General features: G+C 35.1%; 1 protein-coding gene and 1 long non-coding RNA gene across 9 annotated transcripts in view; both read left to right on the plus strand.

Annotated features, from left to right (window-relative positions):
- The window catches only part of TUSC3 (tumor suppressor candidate 3), a 188,242-nt gene that overhangs the window by 34,008 nt on the left and 131,037 nt on the right, over positions 1–23,197 (plus strand). The window lies entirely within an intron of this gene.
- Positions 9,344–16,765, plus strand: LOC309651667. Its single transcript, XR_014258294.1, has 2 exons — positions 9,344–9,653; positions 12,183–16,765. It is a non-coding gene; the product is annotated as an uncharacterized lncRNA (long non-coding RNA).

Consider the following 23,197-nt stretch of genomic DNA (forward strand, 5'->3'; position numbering starts at 1 on the left):
AATAGGAAAGTAACATCCATAATCTGTACCCTCTTACAGGTGCCCTTCTTTTTACATAATATTTCTTGAGTTTAAAGCATACACAGTTGATACGTTGAAGATAAGATTTTAACTGTTCTTGAAATTCAATGTAATAACATTTGAAAGACAATCAAGATTATTGAATATATTATTCAAATAATATTTGAAAGACAAGATTACTTTCTGAGGATTGATTTGACTCTTTGTGGTTTTCTGTGGCTCCATGTACATTGTAGAATTGTTTTTTCTATTTCTATCAAAAAATGCCATTTGGGATTTTGATAGAGATTGCATTGAATCCATACATCACTTTGGGTAGTACGGACATTTTAACAATATTGTCTTCCAATCTGTGAACATGAGATATCTTTCGTTTTGTGTCTTCTTTAATTTCTTTCTTCAGTGTTTTGTAGTTTCCATTATGCAAGTCTTCCACCTCCTTAGATAAGTTTATTTGTAAGTATTTTATTCTTTTTGGTATTATTGTAAATGGGGTTGGTTTCCTAATTTCCTTTTCAGATGGTTTGTTGTTAGTGTATAGAAATGCATATTGTTGATGAGAATGCAAAATGGTGCAGACACTATGAAAAACAGTATGGAGGTTCCTCAAAAAATTAAGAGTATAACTGCCATATGATCCAGCAATCTCACTTTTGGGATTTTTCAAAACAATTGAAATCATAATCTCAAAAGAGATATCTGCACTCCCATGTTCACTGCAGCACTATTCCCAACGACAAGGTGTAGAGTCAGCCTAAATGTCCATTAACAGATGAACGGATAAAGAAAGTGTGGTGTATACAGTCAGCCTAAAAAAAAAAGGAGTATATAACAACATGGATGAACCTTGAGGGCATGCTAAATGAAATTCTGTTCACCGAAAGACAATTACTCCATGATTCCTCTTACATGAGGTATCTAAAATTGTCAAATTCATAGAATCAAAGAGTGAAATTATAATTGTCTGGCACTGGGGAGAGGGGGAGAATGGGGAGTTACTAATCAATGGGCAAAAAGTTTCAGTTAAGCAAGATGAATAAGCTCTAGAGATCTGCTGTACAACATTTTGCCTGTAGTCAACAGTAATAGAATTACAATGTGTGAAGAGGGGAGATCTCATGTTAAGTATTCTTACAGTAATAAAATTCAAAAAAATTACCCACCCCAAAAAAGATTATTCCATATACCAATTGCAAACACCTATGAATGAAACAAAGCCTGATGATGATACTGCATTAAGATACATCCTGGGCTGTGCTTCCTCACATCCTTAAAACGGGTTTTATGACTTCGTAGTCAGGAATCATTAAGTAATGTCAGTTGAGTAGGTTAACAGCAATGACCATATCTGGTAGGAGGAGAGTCACTGCTGATGTGGTTTCCCTTTTCCTGTGACCATCCCATCCTGGGAAGTTGAAGAGCAAATTTTTTTTTTTCTGAAGATGCTTTAGAATTTCTCTGTAACATCTCTCTCTACTCTCTCTTTTTTAAATCTTGGCTTAACTTTTTATTTATTTTATTGAAGTATAGTTGATTTACAATATTGACAATCTAATTTTTACTCAGTGTTCACCTGTGGTGATCAACTGTCAGGATACTGTATATGCCTTATTGTGTGGGAGTTTTAGTTAAATTACATCTACGCCGATGCCAATTATATTCTTTAGTGAAGGGGAATGGTAATGGATTTTCAAAAAAATGGATTTTTTTTTTGTTATCTTTCTTGGAAAATTCTTTAAAAAGTACGTACGTGAAGTACGAACCATTTATATGTTCCAAACCAAAAAAAAAAAACCCCTCTTAATTGAGGAGAGACTCCTCTTAAATGAGGATACAGTTTTAGGGGGAAAATCAGGAATGGGATGAAGGAAGGGGAATATTTTAGTAAGCAGGTGAGCTGAATTAAATCTTAAAACAAATGATGTAAGTAGATTGTGCTCTACTAACGGCAGTATTTTGTAAGGAAATGTTAAAAACAGCTGTTCGTGGGAAGTGTGATCAAACACTGTGGCATAACTAGTATTTTTGTGGGAATTAAATATACTTAGATGCTTAATTGATGCTAAACTTATTTAATATTTCTTTAACATATTTATAATTGTGAACCTCGGGAACATATTATAGTTAATTTGAGTAGAGGATAAATGTATTGATGTATTAGTGAATAGTTGTAAAATTGTTAATCTCAGCAAAGCATTGACTTAAAGGCAAACTGATCAAGAATAAGGGTGTGTTTTCTTTTTATATTGTAAAAGTGGGAAAAGATTCCAATTACATATAAAATTATAATTCTTTTATTTGTTTTAATTTATTGATCATTCATTAAATGTGTACTAGCACTCTTACAGGAGTTTACAGGTTTAGGGGGAATCTAAAGGTACCTCCTATTCAGAGACTCTATTTAGTGAGGGAGACAAAAACATATAAAAACTAACAAAAACAATATGATAAGTGCTAGGTAGATTCACTTTATGACCTCGTAAGAATAAGTCCATGTCTCTGCATGGTAATTGAATTTAGTCTTGACTCATAAGGAGGAGCTAGACAAGTTGATGAAGGCTGCAGGTTGGATATGGAGTGAGTGAGTGAGTGTGTGTGTGTGTGTGTGTGTGTGTGTGTGTGAGAGACGGGAGGTGAATGGAGAACCCCAGGTGGTGAGAACAGGATTCACAAAGGTACAATCTGAAAATATAATGAATTCAGGGAATTTTAAATGGTGGGGCCTTTTGCACGTACAGAGTTAAAGAGTTCTGTTGGGATTAACATAGGTGAGGCTGGACAAATATGAATGGAAACCAAGGCTTTAAGGGTCTGAAATGTTATTCAAAGCAGTTGAAATTTGTATTGTAGGAGATGTGGAGACATTGAAGGATAATATACAGATAAGTGAGACACTACATATCTAACTTTAGAAAGATAACACACAGTAGTGGAGGAGGGATTTGGGGTTGGAGATGTTTTAAATATAAGACTTTTGGAATAAAGGCCAATCAAGGTTATGAAAATATGAGTTGGGAAAAGATAATGAAAGGCCGCTGGTGTTATGGTAAAAGGAATGGAGAGAAGGAGATAAGAGTCAAACATTTTAGGAGGTGGAATGGCTACCAGGATATAAGGAATGAAGGAGAATGGGGACGTGTAATGAATTCCGTGTTTCTGACTTAGGCAACTGGTGAATTCACTGGCATTAAGAATACAGGTGTGGGAACTGTTAGGATCCACATGGGTTCAACTTTAGACACATGGCAGTTTAGGTCCTTGGCAATTTCATTTAAGGTTGAGGAGAGCAGGATATAGACTTAGGATCCATAATAGGTGTTATAAATGTTTAAGCTGATAGTTAAAGCCATGAGCGTAGGTGGAATCACCCAGATGAATTCATATAGAATGAAGAAAGCAGGTGGCCAGAGGAAGCGGAATTCTGGGGCTGGTGGGGGGGGACCAGCAGTGAAGAAGACTGAGAAGAAGTCGTGAGGGGGAGGCATGAGGAGAACTAGGAGCGAGTGGTGTCTCAAACTAGGAAAAACATCTTAAGGCGGGAATGATTAATGGTGCTAGATGCTGTGTTCAAATAAGGTAAAGCCAGAAGGGTGTCCATCAGATTTGCTCGTTCATCTTTAGTTTGCTGGGGACTTTTAAGTGTAAGTATGAGGACTGAATGTTGTGGGTTAAGGAGTGAGGAGTTTTGTTGTTGTTATTGTGAATGGGAGAGGCTGGAACTTGTCTGTAGGGAGAACACCAGAAGGAGCCAGTAAAACAAGATGAAGATGTGAGGATGGGGTGGCAGGGGGCTAAAGGGTTAGCCAAGGTCCTGGGATGATTAGATTCCTGGAACCCAGGTGCTCGTCCTGTGGCTGCAGGTGTTTTGAGCCTTTGCTTTTAAAGTGCGCTGCATGGATTAGCAACATCAGCTTCATGTGGGAGCTTAACTGTAGCGTCTGAGGCTCGCATTCCAGACATTTTCAGGATCTGTATTGTAGCAAGATCCTGAGCACCTTACGCGTCTTAAAGTTTGAGAAGAACTTGAGATAATAGCAAAGGACATGACTGGAATGTGGGCTGATTTTCGTAAATTGATCAATTAGAAATATAGGAGGAAGCTTAGGAAGGAAGAGTGTAGTATGGAGCAGAGTTAATTTAACATAAGATTAAAGTGGGTAATTAAAAATTAAATTTTAAATTACTATTACATTTACCATGAGATAGAAAGTAAGCCTGCTGTTTCATTGAGATTCATAAGTAGTATGCTGGTTCAGTAAGCTTAATGTTATTACAACCTGTATTTATTAGGTCCTATTCAGATTCTGTGTATAATGCCAAGCTCGCAGCCTTAGATCACTTGGACAATATGTGTAAATTTGAATTTAGCTCAAAAACAGAAGAAAAATACAGATTTGAGTATTTTATTTGCCTCTTGTTAGGTCACTTATCACCATCATCATTATTATCATCTTACAAATGAGGCAAATAGCCTTAGAGAACTTAAGTAATGTAGTTACTGTTCCACTGTTAGTTCATGGTTGAACCAAGGAATGATTCAAATTCTTCTGATTCTGGAACCTCTTGTGGAAAAGCTGGGGGAAACGTCCATGTAGAAGCAAATGAGTATAAAATCTCACTGTCTCTAGTAAGGAATAGGAAAGAACTAATAAACTTAAGCCTTCATTAAGGTAAACTTGCTCTTGTTGGTGGGATAGCTTTCACTTCACAATGTATCTCTAATTTCTGATTACCATTTAAAGTCTGGATTAGACCCCAGTCTATTAATGTTCTGCTAAAAGCCTCTGACTTAGTACTTAGGCAGCCACATATTATTGTGTCATCATAAAGTAGATGATAGATGACATTTATGGATATTTGAATTTTAAAATTAGTCATCCTGGATTTTCTTTTCAATTTATACAAAAATGTTTTATTACTTATAATCAGGTTCTTGTAAATGTGGTTCTCTAAATCTTGAGAACTTTGTTATGTAATTATTAATTTAGTATATGAACTATGTGTACTAGATGGGATAGAAAATGAGAGCTACCTACCCTCCAGGTAGTTTAAAAATTTTGTCAGTTTTCCTTCACCCCAATGGTAGTTTTCTTTGTTATTTTTCACAGCTGTTTTCTTTAGATTTTGATATTTTGTTTCTTCAGCTGTTATGGTGATACTGATATGGGAAACAGTCCCACACTCACTCTTTCAGGGACCTCTACTCCTTGAGTATATGTGGCTGATTTCTGTATATGTCTTTTGGTAGTAAATTAGGGGTATGAAAAGTTACCCTCACCACTTCCAAAATACTTATAGATTATTCTGTTGCTTTCTCCTCTGTGAAGATATGTCTTATTATTGATTCATCAAATGAAGAGCTTGAGATTTTTTTTCCCCCACCGTTATTAGTGTTTATCCTGCTATCAAATTAAAAAGAGTAGTAAATTTTTCCCTTTGAATTAGTTGCATGTGTATTCTGAGAGAACTGAAATTACACATTTTTAATAAAATTTGATTTGGCTGAAGAAGAATTTGTTATTTTTATGGTGGCAATGATAGAGGCAGGACAGAATCTTGGATTTTGTTTAAGAAGCCTGAGCTTGAAAAATGGTTTTGCCATTAACTGACAATGAGATTTTAGAAAGTTGCTTTTCGTGGTGATGGGAAAACTGGACAGCTACATATGAGAGAATGAAATGAGAACATTTTCTCATACCATATTAAAAAAAATAAACTCAATATGGATTAAAGACATAAATTTAAGACCAGAAACCATAAAACTCCTAAAAGAAAACATAGAACACTCTTCAACATAAATTGTAGCAAGGAAACAGAAGCAAAAATAAACATATGAGACTTAATTTAAAGCGTTTGTACAGCAAAGGAAACCATCAACAAAATGAAAAGATAACCTTCTGAAACGAGAGAAAATATTTTCAAATGGTGTGACCTTTAAAGGGTTAACATCCAAAGTATATTGACAGCTCATACAACTCAATATGAGAAAAACAAATTGAGTTTTACTGAAATGAACTCAACTTTTAGTGTGCCTCAATTTTTATGAGTTTGGAGTTTGAGGAAAGGTCAGACTCGGAGATATGAACATTTTGGGATTTATTAGCCTATAGATAATATTAACAGAAACTATTCGTTATGTATTAATGTGCTTTTAAACAATGTTTATCACTTATTAAAATGGTGTAAACTACATTTTCACCGGGCCAGTAGCATGGCCAGAGCATTATTATATACTTCCATAGAGATATTTTCTAAAGTTATTAATAGTTATGTATACACTATCATCTGCTCTTTGAGTTTCATTATTTGTTTAAAACCAAAATCCACTTGAGTTATGATTTGCCACCTGTTGTTCCCAAAGGTTAATTTAATAATAGTTACAATTCCTGTGGTTAGATTTTTCTTTTTTTTTTTTTTTTTTTTTTACCGTAGCTCTACTACCCATACCTTCCTAACTTCTTTTTAAGAAAGAAGGGAAGGGACAGGAGTCAGCATAGGTGAATTTTTTTTTTTTTAATTTATTTTATTTTTGGCTGTGTTGGGTCTTCGTTTCTGTGCGAGGGCTTTCTCTAGTTGCAGTGAGCGGGGGCCACTCTTCATCGCTGTGCGCGGGCCTCTCACTATCGCGGCCCCTCCCGCTGCAGAGCACAGGCTCCGACGCGCAGGCTCAGCAATCGTGGCTCACGGGCCCAGTCGCTCCGCGGCATGTGGGATCTTCCCAGACCAGGGCTCGAACCCGTGTCCCCCGCATTGGCAGGCAGACTCTCAACCACTGCGCCACCAGGGAAGCCCCCTCATCCTTGCCTTTTAATGACTGCTGTCTCTTTTTCTTTTCTTCTCCATCAGTCAAAATGTTACCAATTCTGAAGACGTAGTGAAAGCATTAAACTACTCTGTGAAGTTGTCCCTTACTATTATAGCCAATATTGATCTTCTTCTTTTCATTATTCAATATCACTAACTTGGTCATGTGCTAATAGTACTATGTTATGAGATGTTTTGTACATGTATGTTTTTTTCTCCCCAACTTGTATGATTCCTGAGGCCAGAAACTGTATCTAATTTTTTAACTTCCAGAATTTGGCATAGTATAGTATTGTATCCATTGAAGGCACTCGCTGAAGAACTTTTGATTGTTAAAGTGACTTATGAAAATACAATAATCATTGGTTACATGTACATATATTTTAATATAATGTTCTGAATCCAGGTGTCCCGACATGAGAAAGCCCTTTTTAAATTCCCAAAAATCAAGGCATTTGTTTATTTTCAGTCCTTTCATGTACTCAGGTAAGAGAAACTCAAGAAATCAAAGCCCTAAATAGCTATGCTGGTATGCAGGGTCACACTTTTGTGATACGTTATTCTTGAAAGGTATGAATGTTAACATGCTATTTTTGTGCTAATGGTATTTACTTCAGAATCAGAGTTGATGTGTGTTTATTGACTAACATGTTAAAGATAAGTTTGAGGAATGAAGGGCAACAAACCTGAAAACATTTTTTTAATAGTGAGCTTCATTTTAGAGCCATAAAATTTCCTGATTTGGGAAATTTGGCACAAAGACTTTGGGACTTATTATAAGATCTATATATAAGAAACATTTTGGATGATTATATATATTGTGTCAGTACTTTAGAGATGTCACTCTGTTGTTTTCTCACTGGCATTGTTTCCAAACAGAAATCTGCTGTCATCCTTATCTTTGTGCCTCTGTATCTAATGTGCCTTTCTTATTCTCTGGCTATTTTTAAGATTTTCTCTCTGATACTGGTTTTGAGAAATTTGTGCTGCACTTTGGTGTAATTTTCTTGGTTTCTTGTGTTTGGGATTCGTTGCACTTCTTATATGTGCATACGTGATCTTGCACTTCTTAGAATGCATGATTTCATCAAATCTTGGGAAATTTCAGCCATTTATTTCTTCAAAAATATTTTTATCCTTAAAACTATTATTATACAGTTATTGGGCCACTTAAAGTTGTCCCACATCTCACTGATTTTCTGTACAATCTTTGTTATTTTCTTTTCTCTGTTTCATTTTAGATAGTTTTATTGTTTCATCTTTAAGTTCAGTAATCTTCTTCTGCATGTATAATCTGCCATTAATCCCACCTATTGTATTTTTCATCTCAGATATTGTAGTTTTCATCTCTAGAAGTTCAGTTTGGGTCTTTCACGTCTAACATTGTGAGCATGTTGAATACAGTGTAATGTGCTTTTGTGCTAATTTTAACATCTGTGTCAGTTCTGGGTCAGTTTTGATTAATTTCTCTCCCAATTATAGAGTGTATTTTCCTGCTTTTTTGCATGCCTAGAAATACTTGATTGGATTCTAGACATTTAAAATTTTACCTTATTGGATGCTGCTTTTTTTTGTATTCCTATCAGTATCATTGAGCTTTGTTCTGGGATGCAAGTGTTTTTGATCCTTATGGGTCTTGATTATAAGTTTTATTAGGCAATACCAGAACAACATTCAGTTTAGGGATAATTATTCCTCACTACTAAGACAAGACCCTCTGTGTACCCCACCCAGTGCCTTGTGAATTAGGAGCTTTTTGGTCTGGCTGGTGGGAATAGGCACTATGCTGGGCCCATGTGAGTGCTGCTTAAGGGGGGGCATCTGTAGATCTCCAGGTTTCTCTCTTTGCAGCTCTCTTTAGTACTCTATTCTGTGATTCTAGCTACCTTGGTTACCTGGACTTCCAGCTCCTTCTCCTTACGTCAGGGAGTCACCTGAGCTCCACCTATGTGCCTCAGCCTTGGATCCCTTTCAGGGCAGTGTGGTAGAATAGTCATAGGGCTCACCTTGTTTGCCTCCTGTCCCAAAGTATCACTGTCTTATTTCTTGATGTCCAGTGTCTTAGAAACTGTTGTTTCATATATGTATTTGCCTTTGTTTGTTTCACGTAGGTGGGTAAATACAGTCCCTGTTGGCTTATCTTGGCCAGAGATGGAAGTATTACATTTGTTGTTGCTTTTTGAAAAGCATGGTGAGGTTGATAAGAGAAACTTTTTAAGGGAGCTAGTCATTTTTAAGCTGAGTGCAATACAATGTTGTACTCATTTTAGCTTTATATTTCCCTAAAGTTATCGAAAATAAGTAGAGGTCTTTTCTAGTATGTGTATGGAAATCAAAGTAGACTTAAATTCTTTTATCCTTACAAGTTGTACTTTACCTATCTTTGCTGTAAGAATTAAAATGACACTGTTATAAGTTCAAGGTATGCTTTAAAGAGATAGTGATTTTAGTGAATGACTGTAATTTGACCAGTTGAATATTAAACGTTTCAAGGGTATATCTTTAATATATTTCTCAAGATCTTTAGAATTTAAGTTCTGTGTAAAGTAGCTCTAGGATGATAGCCAGTATTCTCTAGACTTAGTTTGACAGTTTTCTAATCTCTCACCTATGGTAATATAACATTTCTTTTCTCAGAAGGAGTTTACAAAAGGCATTTAAAAACCTAAGTATTCCTTTCCATTTTATAGTCACATGTTCTAATTGGGAGCATATAATCTATGTGTAATAATGAGATGAAGTTTCTAAAATAGATGCCTTTTTAGAAGTTGATTTTATTTGCATAATTGCTTATAGAAAGAATAATAATATACCATGTTTTTAAGAGTGTTTTGCTATTTTTTTTTTTTCCACACACACACACTGTATTTTATTTTTACAAGAGATAAATAGACTGACACCAAGCATTGTACATGGATGACCACAACAAAAGCAACAATGATTGCAATTACCATACATGAAACACACTCGTACTATGTCATAATATTGACATTCAGTCCAGTAATCCTCCACTGTAACAGCTCCTTTACTTTGCAGTGAAAATTGATTTGTATATTCTTTGCCTCTGAGTCCTTGTGGGATTTTTTTTTTTTTTAAATTCAGACAGAAAGTCACAAAAATTATACTCATCCTCATCAGTTCACTCAGTCCCATGTAATTCATTTTTTTTTTCATCTTGATATTTTGTTAGCACTTTTATGAGTTCATAAGTTATTCATTAGAGTTCTGAAAATGCTTATTCATTCAGTTCAGCAGTACAGTCAGTTACCTGAAACCTGTACTTGTCAGAGTCTTTTCCATGAATTTCTTGAAGATGAAACCCTCTTATAGGAACATATTTGCAAAATCATCAGAGTACACCCAGAACTGTCTGTAAATGACAAAAGACTTAAAAATGACCACGGTTAAAGATTTGATGAAAATTCATAATAATGCAGTTGACAAGAAAATTAGTTATTTCTGAGATATACATTTTAAAGTAATAACTAGGATTATTACTTATAACATTATACCAGAACATATAAGATTTTTAGAAATTTCATGTAATGTCTGAAACATTTATATTAACATATTTCCATACATATTTCCATACAAATACAAATATAAGATTTTTAGAAATTTCATGTAATGTCTGAAACATTTATATTAACATATTTCCATACAAATAACCCAATGAAAGTTTAGTATTAGTTGTTTTGTTTGTTTTTTTATACTGCAGGTTCTTATTAGGCATCATTTTTATACACATCAGTGTATACATGTCAATCCCAATCGCCCAATTCAGCACACCACCATCCCCACCTCACCGCAGTTTTCCCCCCTTGGTGTCCATATGTCCATTCTCTACATCTGTGTCTCAACTTCTGCCCTGCAAACTGGCTCATCTGTACCATTTTTCTAGGTTCCGCATACATGCATTAATATACGATATTTGTTTTTCTCTTTCTGACTTACTTCACTCTGTATGACAGTCTCTAGATCCATCCACGTCTCAACAAATGACTCAATTTCGTTCCTTTTTATGGCTGAGTAATATTCCATTGTATATATGTACCACATCTTCTTTATCCATTCCTCTGTTGATGGGCATTTAGGTTGCTTCCATGACCTGGCTATTGTAAATAGTGCTGCAATGAACATTCGGGTGCATGTGTCTTTTTGAATTATGGTTTTCTCTGGGTATATGCCCAGTAGTGGGATTGCTGGGTCATATGGTAATTCTATTTTTAGTTTTCTAAGGAACCTCCATATTGTTCTCCATAGTGGCTGTATCAATTTACATTCCCACCAACAGTGCAAGAGGTTTCCCTTTTCTCCACACCCTCTCCAGCATTTGTTGTTTGTAGATTTTCTGATGATGCCCATCTAACAGGAGTGAGGTGATACCTCATTGTAGTTTTGATTTGCATTTCTCTAATAATTAGTGATGTTGAGCATCTTTTCATGTGCTTCGTGGCCGTCTGTATGTCTTCTTTGGAGAAATGTCTATTTAGGTCTTCTGCCCATTTTTGGATTGGGGTGTTTGTTTCTTTGATATTGAGCTGAATGAGCTGTTTATATATTTTGGAGATTAATCCTTTGTCCGTTGATTCATTTGCAAATATTTTCTCCCATTCTGAGGGTTGTCTTTTCGTCTTGTTTATGGTTTCCTTTGCTGTGCAAAAGCTTTGAAGTTTCATTAGGTCCCACTTGTTTATTTTTGTTTTTATTTCCATTACTCTAGGAGGTGGATCAAAAAAGATCTTGCTGTGATTTATGTCAAAGAGTGTTCTTCCTATGTTTTCCTCTAAGAGTTTTATAGTGTCCAGTCTTATATTTAGGTCTCTAATCCATTTTGAGTTTATTTTTGTGTATGGTGTTAGGGAGTATTCTAATTTCATTCTTTTACATGTAGCTGTCCAGTTTTCCCAGCACCACTTATTGAAGAGACTGTCTTTTCTCCATTGTATATCTTTGCCTCCTTTGTCATAGATTAGTTGACCATAGGTGCGTGGGTTAATCTCTGGGCTTTCTATCTTGTTCCATTGATCTATGTTTCTGTTTTTGTGCCAGTACCATATTGTCTTGATTACTGTAGCTTTGTAGTATAGTCTGAAGTCAGGGAGTCTGATTCCTCCAGCTCCATTTTTTTGCCTCAAGACTGCTTTGGCTATTTGGGGTCTTTTGTGTCTCCATACAAATTTTAAGATGATTTGTTCTAGCTCCGTAAAAAATGCCATTGGTAATTTGATAGGGATTGCACTGAATCTGTAGATTGCTTTGGGTAGTATACTCATTTTCACAATGTTGATTCTTCCAATCCAAGAACATGGTATATCTCTCCATCTGTTGGTATCATCTTTAATTTCTTTCATCAGTGTCTTATAAAAAAGTATTGACACTTCAATTAATATGCTCTATAAATTGTAACCTTAATTTTATGTATTCTGTTATGCTAATATCTTCATACATCAGTTATAGTTATATTTCCCCTGTAAAATCCCAAATTTCATTGACTTGTAAAGAGATTTTGAAAGTGCGATATAGGATGTGGGCACTGGGAGGACTTACATTACTTTAAATGAGTGGATATAGTTTTATGACTGGGATTGAGCATAGTTTTATTATTCATAACTCTTTTTCTCCTGTCCCTGAATGTTTCATGAAATAAATACCTTCTAATTATACTCAGTTATCACTTCAAGTAATAGAAGATAGTTTTAAATTTAACACAGTGAATTGGCCTACAGGTTGTGATGGAGACTGTGCAGTAGGTGACAGGGCTGACAGTCCAGTTAAAAGCTTGCTCAGTTAGCAGCAGTTGAAAGTAAGTAATTAGTTGTGGAAGGCTAGGAGAAACTGCATCAGTTCGGTTCAGTTCAGCAGAAGAAAGAATTGTTGCCTGAGACTATCACCAGGGGTAGCACAGTAGGAAGAGGTCCGAAATATAATGAAAAGTGACATACGGAGTTGAGGTAGCACCTTGCTCAAGGTCAGAATTATGACAGTGGGAAGAGGAGCTAACTTAATAATAGAGATTTGCTGTAGTGGTGGTAATTTAAGTCTCTCTCATCCAGCCCAGGAGTTGTCTATACTGATATCTGGGGCTCAGGGGCCCTTGGAGCCTAAGAGATCTGAACCAATATCATTTGGTTTGTCTGCGTATAATCTGGATAACTTTTTTTGAAGGTAAACTTTGTACTGTTCTTGAGCCAATTAGGTGCTGGGTTCCTGACTAGTTTCAGTTCGTCACTATGCTTGGTATTACTGGATAAATTCATGTTTCTTTTTTTCTTTAAATTATTCTCTTTAGCACAGTGAATTTTGAGTTAAATAAAATTCTCTGCTAATTATTTCTTTAAATGATCAAGGCTTATAAAATTGAAATTAAACATTGAAATTAGACTGATAGCAGTTAGAAAAACTTTCATGAATGTGTTCTTGGAAAATGAAGACCAGATATCTGACACTGGAATTAAGGACATGTATTGAAAGTTTATGTCTAAATCCTAATTTCTTGCCATCTATTTCATACTTTATCATTTGTCAGAAATAAGTATGACCTAGATTTTTAAAGCAATTGACATTTTAATTTGGTAATGGGGGAAAATACCTTTAGTTGATACTGAACATTGTTTTCAATAATAATATATAATTTCAATAATGTTTATTGATCAACATTTATGTATGTATATATGTACACACACACAAGTGTGAGCATGAAACACTGTGGCCCATTGTTGATAGTTTCGAAGTAGTTTTCATATAAGGTTGTTGTTTTTTCTAGGTTTAAGATAATTGCTGTGAGCATCTAGCTATTTCCAAACTTCAAGAGTTTCTGGTTGAATAACTCTGAAGAGGGGATTCAGAGAGTATAATATAAATTGAGATTTTATGTAATTCTTGTTATTATAATCAAAACCTCATCCCCTCCCCCCAACCCTCCAAATGTTAATTAAAAAGTTTTTCTTTTGGCTTTTCTTGCTTGTATGTGTTTTAGGTTCATGATAATATTCCTTTTTTACTGAAATTTTGATTGAGTTAGAGGACCTTTACGTTTATTACAACCTAGAGATGTGATATTTTGTTATAAATTTTGCCCTATTTTATAGTTAATCAAAACTAACATATTTTGTTCCATTGCACGTTGGACCATAAGTAGAAGTACTGAAGTAGATTTTCCATCCTCTTTTATTTCCATATTTTAAAATAGGTTTGCAAGGTTTTCAAAGTCATTTAATTCAAAGTAAAATACTCTTTTTTTTAAGAGATTTGCTTTTTTTTTTTTTAACTTTGGATTTATTTATTTATTTATTTATTTATGGCTGTGTTGAGTCTTATTTCTGTGCGAGGGTTTTCTCTAGTTGCGGCAAGTGGGGGCCACTCTTCATCACGGTGCGCGGGCCTCTCATTATCGCGGCCTCTCTTGTTGGGAGCACAGGCTCCAGATGCGCAGGCTCAGTAATTGTGACTCACGGGCCTAGTTGCTCCGCGGCATGTGGGATCTTCCCAGACCAGGGCTCGAACCCGTGTCCCCCGCATTAGCAGGCAGACTCTCAACCACTGCGCCACCAGGGAAGCCCAGGGGCTACTCTTTGTTGCGGTGCGTGGGCTTCTCATTGCAGTGACTTCTCTTGTTGTGTAGCACAGGCTCTAGGCGTGCAGGTTTCAGTAGTTGCAGCATGTGGGCTCAGTAGTTGTGGCACACGGGCTTACTTGCTCCGCGGCATGTGGGATCTTCCCGGACCAGGGCTCAAACCCGTGTCCCCTGTCCCGACTTTCCTCTTTTTTTTTTTAAAGAAATTCACGTTCTTTTATTTATTTATGTATTTATTTATGACTGTGTTGAGTCTTCGTTTCTGTGCGAGGGCTTCCTCTAGCTGCGGCAAGTGGGGACCACTCTTCATCGCGGTGCGCGGGCCTCTCACCATCGCGGCCTCTCTTGTTGCGGAGCACAGGCTCCAGATGCACAGGCTCAGTAATTGTGGCTCACAGGCCCAGTTGCTCCGTGGCATGTGGGATCTTCCCAGACCAGGGCTCGAACCCGTGTTCCCTGCATTGGCAGGCAGATTCTCAACCACTGCACTACCAGGGAAGCCCCCGACTTTCCTCTTAAAGATGTATAGTTTTAGTACGGTAGGACAAGATTTCACACATCTATGCGGATATATACATCTTGCAAATGTGTTTGTTTTAAAAATTGTTTTGTAAGCATTTGAGCTATAAAATTCTAACTTGTTGTCTAAATATATTTGCTATTAGAAAACTATAGTTAAGCTGGGACAAAGTGAGAGAGTGGCATGGACATATATACACTACCAAATGTAGAACAGATAGCTAGTGGGAAGCAGCCACATAGCACAGGGAGATCAGCTCAGTTCTTTGTGACCACCTAGAGGGGTGGGATAGGGAGGGTGGGAGGGAGAGGCAAGAGGGAGGAGATATGGGGACATATGTATGTGTATAGCTGATTCACTTTGTTATAAAGCAGAAACTAACACACCATTGTAAAGCAATTATACTCCAATAAAGATGTTAAAAGAAATAAATAAAAATTAAAAAAAGAAAATCAACTATACTTTAAAATGAAATAAAAATTAAATTAAAAAAAAAACTATAGTTAGTCCATGGAAGAACATTTAACTGGCAGTGGGGGAGGGGAACACTGACATCTGCAATGAAAGTAAAAGAAAATAATATTGCTGTAGTAATAGTATTTAAGAAAAATGTTGAATGATTGAATTAGGGAAAAAAAATCCTTGTATTTAGGATAAGCAAGTTTGATTAGGATTTAGGTAGCCCTAGAGAATATAAAAAGAATGTTATTAATAATTAACTTTAAGGAGAATTAGAGGTGGATAATGATTCTTATAGTTTATTTTGTGTATAAATTTGTTTTCCTTAATTTTTATTGTTTTTCTTACTCTTAAGTTTGTTAGACATATAGAAGGTATTATTTTATTTTTGTTTGTTTTATCTTAATGGATTACAGTTTAAAACGAATTGGATAGGCAGTTAGGAGAGAGGGATAAAAACATACATGAATATTTGAGGAGGTGACTCAGCAACGGTTGTGAGATATGAGGTATGGGATATTGTTTTGTTATTTAAGAACTGAAATCACATTCTTGAACCTTCTCTATGAGGGTTCAGCTACCTGCTATATATTACAGATTCTGAAATTTTTTAGTGTTTGTTAGCATTGTTGAACTGGCTAATAAAGGAACTGTGTCCCTGGTAGATTAGATAAATGGAATATCAATGGGAAATTGCTTCACAACAATAGAAATGACTAATCTGAATTTCTTAATAATTATTCATATTGAGAGTTTATGTGTGTGGCACTGTGTTAAATACCTTATGTGTTTAGTGGAAATACCTTTTTTTCCCCATTTCAGCAGGGAAAACAGGTTTACTGAAATCAAGAGAAGTAATTAAAATTACAAGTCTGTAACACTACAGAATTCTAAATTATAGGTTAACTTTGTAGGAGGTCATTAGTGGATTTGTTCCCATGGTATCCATGGGTAGCAGGCCTAAAGTGGGTTCATTAACTGAAATACTCTTATGAGGATGAGGTCTTAATCTATTTCAGAGGACTATTTTAATAAGCAGTATTTGTATTTATTCATTAATTATAGTGGCTGTCTACTTTATATTTGTAAGTGTATAAAATGTATTACCCCCAGTCCCCCCCAAAAAAACAACACACAAATGTTTCCCCAAAGTATTCTCTGACCAATGTATACTCATAGTAGGGGTGGAAGGTCTAAGTGCTTAGAGTAAGAGGTTAGTAGATTGAAGGCATCTGGGGAGAGATGCTAGCCCGCTGAGCAAGAAAGCCCGTAGTGGTGATACTCCCACCTAGTGGTGGAGCCTGGTAACCCAACACTTTAGAGAGAGGCTGTGGTCCCGTTCTATGGAGAATTTTTTGTTTTTTTAAAAAAATAAGCCACAGGCCACACAACTCATCAGAACTAGAACTTGGGTTGCTTCCGTAACAATTTAGATTTAAACTCAATACTTTCTCTTTATTTTATTTATTTATTTTTTTTTTAAATTTTGTCCATTGAACTTTTTTTTTTTATTGAAGTATAGTTGATGTACAATATTACATAAGTTACAGGTGTACTTTCTCTTTAAATTCATTATTGTCCACTTATAAAACCTGTGGTTCTGTAGCAGTGGGGGGCATTGCTTTAATGTTAGCTTCAAGCTAAGTCTGAGGAGACTTTATGAAGGAAGTAGAGAGGTGCAGAGTGGTATTTTGAAGATAGTGGTGATGGTTCTAATGGAGTTAAGGCTCCTGATGAAGAGATTGCCTGAATTTCTGAAGGAATGATAGCTTTTGAGACCTTGGGAATGATTTTTCTAGATTTGAAGATAAAAACTTACTCATATTTCTAGATCCAGTCATTAAAGTATGAATTTCTTTTAGGATTCATTTATATTTTTTTCAGCTGTGATACACGTTATACTAACTGAAACATTTGATTTTAATACACGTGTGAACATAAATGTTGGAATTCTTTCAATTTATTACATTGACATATGCTTTGGGCCAGTTTTTCTCTCTGAAAACTTTGTTTTTCTACACGCACTGTGACTACCTGCCACCTTATAGGAATTGCATTTTGTGGCTTGCTTCATACCAGTCTTTATGAATATATTTGCTTTGTTTGCATATACTTTATGAGAATTTATTCAATGACAGGTTATTTTCATTGTGGTTTGTTTTGTAGTTTCCAGAATTAACTGAAATGCAGTATCAGTATTTACTTTTACATAACAATTTGGATTATATGGGACTTCATTTACTAGTAATTTTATTGTTTTGTTGCCTGCTGTTTACACAGAATGACTTATCTCCTGTGGAGTCTGTGTGGAATACACGATAAAGTTTGATTTCTCTGGGAAGAAATCTCCATTAAATGAACTTTAATACAGATATGATGAAAAATATTTACTAGGTTTTATTTCCCCGCAATTTGTCAAATGGACTGTAGTTTTTACAGCTTCACATTTTACACTCACTTGTTAAAAGTATTGTTGAGCTTATTAGAGGCAGTTTCCCGTGGTAGAATGAGGAGGTGATACAGTGTCTCTGATTTGCAGCGTAGAGTTTGCAGTCAGCCAGCACAAGTAGCTATCTCTGTGGTCTCCTGCAAATTGCCTCATCTTTGCAACAATACACATAAAGGCAGTTCATAGAGGAAACCTGAGTGGTTAGTAAACATATTAAAATATTAAAATGCATATAATATCATTGATCATCAGGGATATGAAAATTACAAGAATATTGAGATGCTATTTGTTACTCATCAGCCTGGAAGAAATTTTTAGAAGTCTGACAGTTGTAGGGTTGATAAAGATGTGGGAAAATAGGAACTCATACATTGTCTAAATTGGCATAATTAGTTTGGATAAGCCATTTGGCAATGCCTTACGATTGGTTACTACCTTTTTTATGTACTGTGGGCGAATTTGACAGTCTGGTAAAGTCTATGCACTTCTTTGCAGAATAATTTTTAAATGAATAAAATACGTAGACATACAAAAGACAATAACCTCATTGAAATACTGTTATCAAAATATAAATGTGATGCAATAATGTTTGTTTTTTTGTGAAGTCATTTTATAACAAGAATCTAATGACAGGTCTTATAACTGAGTTCAAAGTAGTGAGGAGTATAAACAATATCTAGAGCTATCAGCAACAAGTAGAATGGAAGAGGAGAATACTCCTGATTTTTATTGGTTACAAAGTCACAGATACTGTTAATTCTGTGGTGTTTGTTGTCTCCATTTGTAATTGAAATCGTAAATTTTAGTTAGAGATTTGTGAAAATGAAGACATGTTTTCCGTCCTTTCCAAGTTCCTTTCCAATTCTAATCATGGAAGCAGTGGAGACCCAGTTTAAGAACTCTTGCAGAGAGCGTCTATAAACCATGAACAGTGCTCATTGTTTATAAGAATTTTTTAAAATCTTATAAATGGTTAGAATTCTTATAAATGCTCTCCAGCAATGGAAATAAATAGATTATACCTGTATGGGTCAACAGGCATAGGTTTTTAAAACAAAACTTCGACTTAAAAGTTTCAGTATGAAATTAGAAAAGAATATTATGCTAATTTAAAAAACATATAAAACTATATTGCATATTGCTGATGATTTTATGTACCTGTTTTTGTGTGTGTCTCTGTAGATAATAAAGATAGATTTAAAAGAAATAATACTCTTGCCTAAATGAGAGAGAGGAGAATAAGATGGGATAAAGAGTTCAGATATACCTGCAATGTTTTAAATGTTTATGTTAAAAAAGAATCTCAAACTTAATAATAATCAGTTATAGATTGCGGGTACATAGGTGTTTGCTGTGTTATTCTTTGTACTTTTCAGAATTAAAACAGTTCTCAAACATTTTAAAATAATGATTATGATGAAATATTTTATTATAGTGATTATAAATAAACATTGTAATAAAAAAAGAAGTGGTACAGACAGATTAGTTGAAAGGGGATTAACTTCTTTCATTTGCTTCAGGTACATATAGCTTATTCCTGTACATAATTGTACTATTGATATTTTGTGACTAATGCAAGTATTTGCTTTTTGCTTTTCTATTTAGATTGTAAAAGTAAGCCTTTAAATAGCAGTTGATGTTTATGGTAGCAGAATGGAAACTCAGTCAGTGTGGTTAGGACTGTGTTACTCTGCAATAACTTAATAGCCCTAAATTTGTCCATTTCTGGCATGTTTATCACCAGAAAAGCTCAAAGCTCAAAATTTTATCTTACTAGACCCAGGAAAATGGTGTTATTTGTTGGGCTTATATTGGTGTCTTGTATCTCTTCTCTCTAATGGTTCACTAAATTAGATCTGAAATACCTGGGATTGCTTTCTTCACTTTCTTAGTAAAGAGATACATAAAATCCTGGTTATTGAAGAAGAACTTTTGGTAACTACTCCAGGTCATTTTCACTGAAATGAACTAAGGTGTTCGTCAATAAGGATGAATGTAGTGGTAACTGCACAAGTTAGAATATGATGAAACGTCTTCATTTTCTCAAATACGAACCTGACCAAAAAGTAAGGATTAGATTGAAGTGAAATGAACATAGCTTCCAAGAGCGTGGACTCAGTCCATAGATAGGAAGGTTGGTAAGGAACTGCAGAGATGCGCAGGGCAACCGAGGCAGTCCCTGGCTGTGTTACACATTTCTTCCAGGAGAAGTCAGAATTTCTTGTCTTTTAACTATTCTTTTTTGGATATCTCTTTCACTGTCTCTTTCCAATTGGCAATAACTGTTTTATTGTTTATAAAGTAATACAGGTAAACGTTTCAAATAACATAGAAACTAATAAAGTAGAATAAATACACCCCTGTAATCTTCACCTCTAGAAATAAACCATTATCAATTCACTATATATCCTTTAAGATATTTAGCATGTATGTAAAATAAGTTAATGAGTGAATAGCACACGTTTATTTTTAAAATATGAAATAGTTCTTTACGTAGTGTTGTGATAAGTAGTCCTTTTGGATTTACTTAAAGGTAAGTTGTGACTATCCCTTTAGTAAGTTTGTCTCATCTTGTTAATGACTATAATACGTTCCATTTCATACCGTATTATGATCTAACCAATCTCCTTTTTATGAGTACACATATTATTTCCAAATATTTGCAATTATAAACAGTGCTGCAGTGAGTATCCTTTTGAATAAACATGTGTGCCTTGTCTGATTCTTTCTTTAAGATAAATCCCTAGAAATGGTATTGCTGTACTGAACAGTACATACTTTAAAATTTTATATGTATTATTAGTGTGACCATGAAAGATTGTACCCATGTATATCTGTATTGTTTACCTTAATATTTTACAGTGATTTTTTTTTTTAATTTATTTATTTATTTTTGGCTGTGTTGGGTCTTCGTTTCTGTGCGAGGGCTTTCTCTAGTTGGGGCAAGCGGGGGCCACTCTTCATCGCGGTGCGCGGGCCTCTCACCATCGCGGCCTCTCTTGTTGGGAGCACAGGCTCCAGACACGCAGGCTCAGTAGTTGTGACTCACGGGCCTAGTTGCTCCGCGGCATGTGGGATCTTCCCAGACCAGGGCTCGAACCTGTGTCCCCTGCATTGGCAGGCAGATTCTCAACCACTGCGCCACCAGGGAAGCCCTACAGTGATGTTTTTAATATAACATATTATATTCATATGTGAAGTGGAAACAAAATGTTTTCATAGTATTTTTACCAAATGAATATTCCCATTAAACATATGGAACCTTATGTACATACCACTTCCAAGTTTTAATGATCAGCTTTCATCTTGAGCTGCTGTCTCTGATCATAATAGCAAATGTTTTTAAAAGAGTAATTCTCCTGCCACAAGGGGATGGGGAAAGAGTGTCTGGACCAAGGACTATGTTAGCCATGAGAGAGCTATGTTAATTCTGTTTCTGCATTTCCAGTAAATTGTTCCATTACTTAAGTTATGCAAGTATTTATCTATGAGGCAGGCATCAGGCTGGGCATGAGGGACACGATGAATGAGACACAGTTCTGGGCTTTAAGTTCTGGGCTTTATTTTAATAATTTAGTGGTAGAAACTGATAAGTAGCTAATAATAGGCAACTATTTAAAGAACTAGCATTGTGGTTATAAAATGACATTTGTAAAATAATACCCTGTAACAAAAGGCAAAATAGAAATGTTCACAGATGAGAGCAAAAAAATTTCACAAAACAATTTAACCACCTAAAAACTGTCGTTAATGTTGGATGAATTTCATTTTCCTCCAACATTTTATTATGAGTATTTTCAAACCTTTACAAAAGTTGAAAGAATTTTGCAGTGAATACTCAAAAATACCCACCACCCAGATTTTACAGTCAGCATTTTGCTGTGCTTGCTTTATCATATGTCCAATGCTATCATTTATCGTCCACCTTTTTAAAGTAAGTTGCAGAAATAAGTATCCTTCTTTCCTTCTACATGCATAGATTAACTACTATTTTAAATAGTACTGTGTTTTAATTAAAGTCTATATTGATTAACTGTGTGCTATAGAAGATGTAGAAACTTTGTACTCTTACATTCCTTCCCAAATTCCCTTTCCTGTCTCCAAATATTTGATAAATTACTTTGTTTAATTTTGAAACGTAATGCAAGTGTTATAAATCTTGAGCGACCATATAACTTATCCAGACAAGGGTATTTGTGAGAGAGAAAGGAGGTACTACTATTCATGATTACGCAGGGACAGCGAGTACAGTTTGGGTCATCCTAGGCAAATGACGATGATCAGACTGTCTGTAACAATAGTGGCTGGAGTTGTTTATTATTCTTAGTTTTATACTTAAGTGTATTTGTATTTAATAAATTAAACACTATAGTCAACATTTAGTCTTTTACCATAGTTTATTTCCTGAGTCCTTCATTTTGAGTCACCTGTGGTTGGATTTTATCCATAGCTTCTCCTTTCCTGAGTTCTTTATTTTGATGTATCTCTTGGTTGGATTTTATCCTCAAGTAGTCCCCCCACCTCTGTGACTGGGTCTAATTTGTACTGAATTCGTTAATTTTTTACTTGTTTGTTACCTTACATTATTTTTATACTTTTAATAAATAATATGTCTCAATATGCTATTGTTCTTTTATTATCCCTATAATAATAGGGATAAATGGAACGATAGTAGAGGTATCCCTTATCCGGAAAGGGAGGCACGGTGTGAGGTTAGAATATTGTTTCTAATACTACTCAGTGTTTTCTATGTAAAGCCCCATGTAATTAGTTTCTTTGGAGGTTTTAATGCCCCCAGTTTTGGGGTCTCTGCTAATAATACAGATTTCGGTTAGTAGGTAGCTGTGATAATTTTGATAGTATACCGTTTATATGAAATAACCAAACCAGATCTTTTGTTCTATCCAAAAACTTGGCTTGCTCCTGCCATTTGGAAGTAATTTGGTAGATGAAATTCTACTTAGGTTAATGAAAAAGGTATTGGAAAGCTTTAAAGTACATTTAAAGCTTTGATTTCCTCTTGACTTGCTTTCTGTTGGATTCTATTTAATTTTTCTTGGTTTTAATAATTTTACCATCACAAATTTTACTATCAAAAATTTATATGACTCCAGAATAAACCTGTTGAAAAAAGTCGTCTCTTCATTTTGCAATTTATGGAATAATGTTTTTATTTTTCCATATTCTTGTAATAAAACTTTTCTTCAGCTGTAACACATAGTATGTTGCTCTTAATAGTGAAGAGTTGTATACAACCACTTCTAGAACAGTGCAGGTTATTTTATGATATAATGCATTATTATAATAGGGCATCTGCTATACTCGTTGATGCTGGTAGTGACCATCCTGCCTGGATCCTTGCTCTTGA

The sequence above is a fragment of the Balaenoptera physalus genome (assembly GCF_965194825.1).
Source record: "Balaenoptera physalus genome assembly, chromosome: 21".
Lineage (NCBI taxonomy): Eukaryota > Metazoa > Chordata > Mammalia > Artiodactyla > Balaenopteridae > Balaenoptera > Balaenoptera physalus.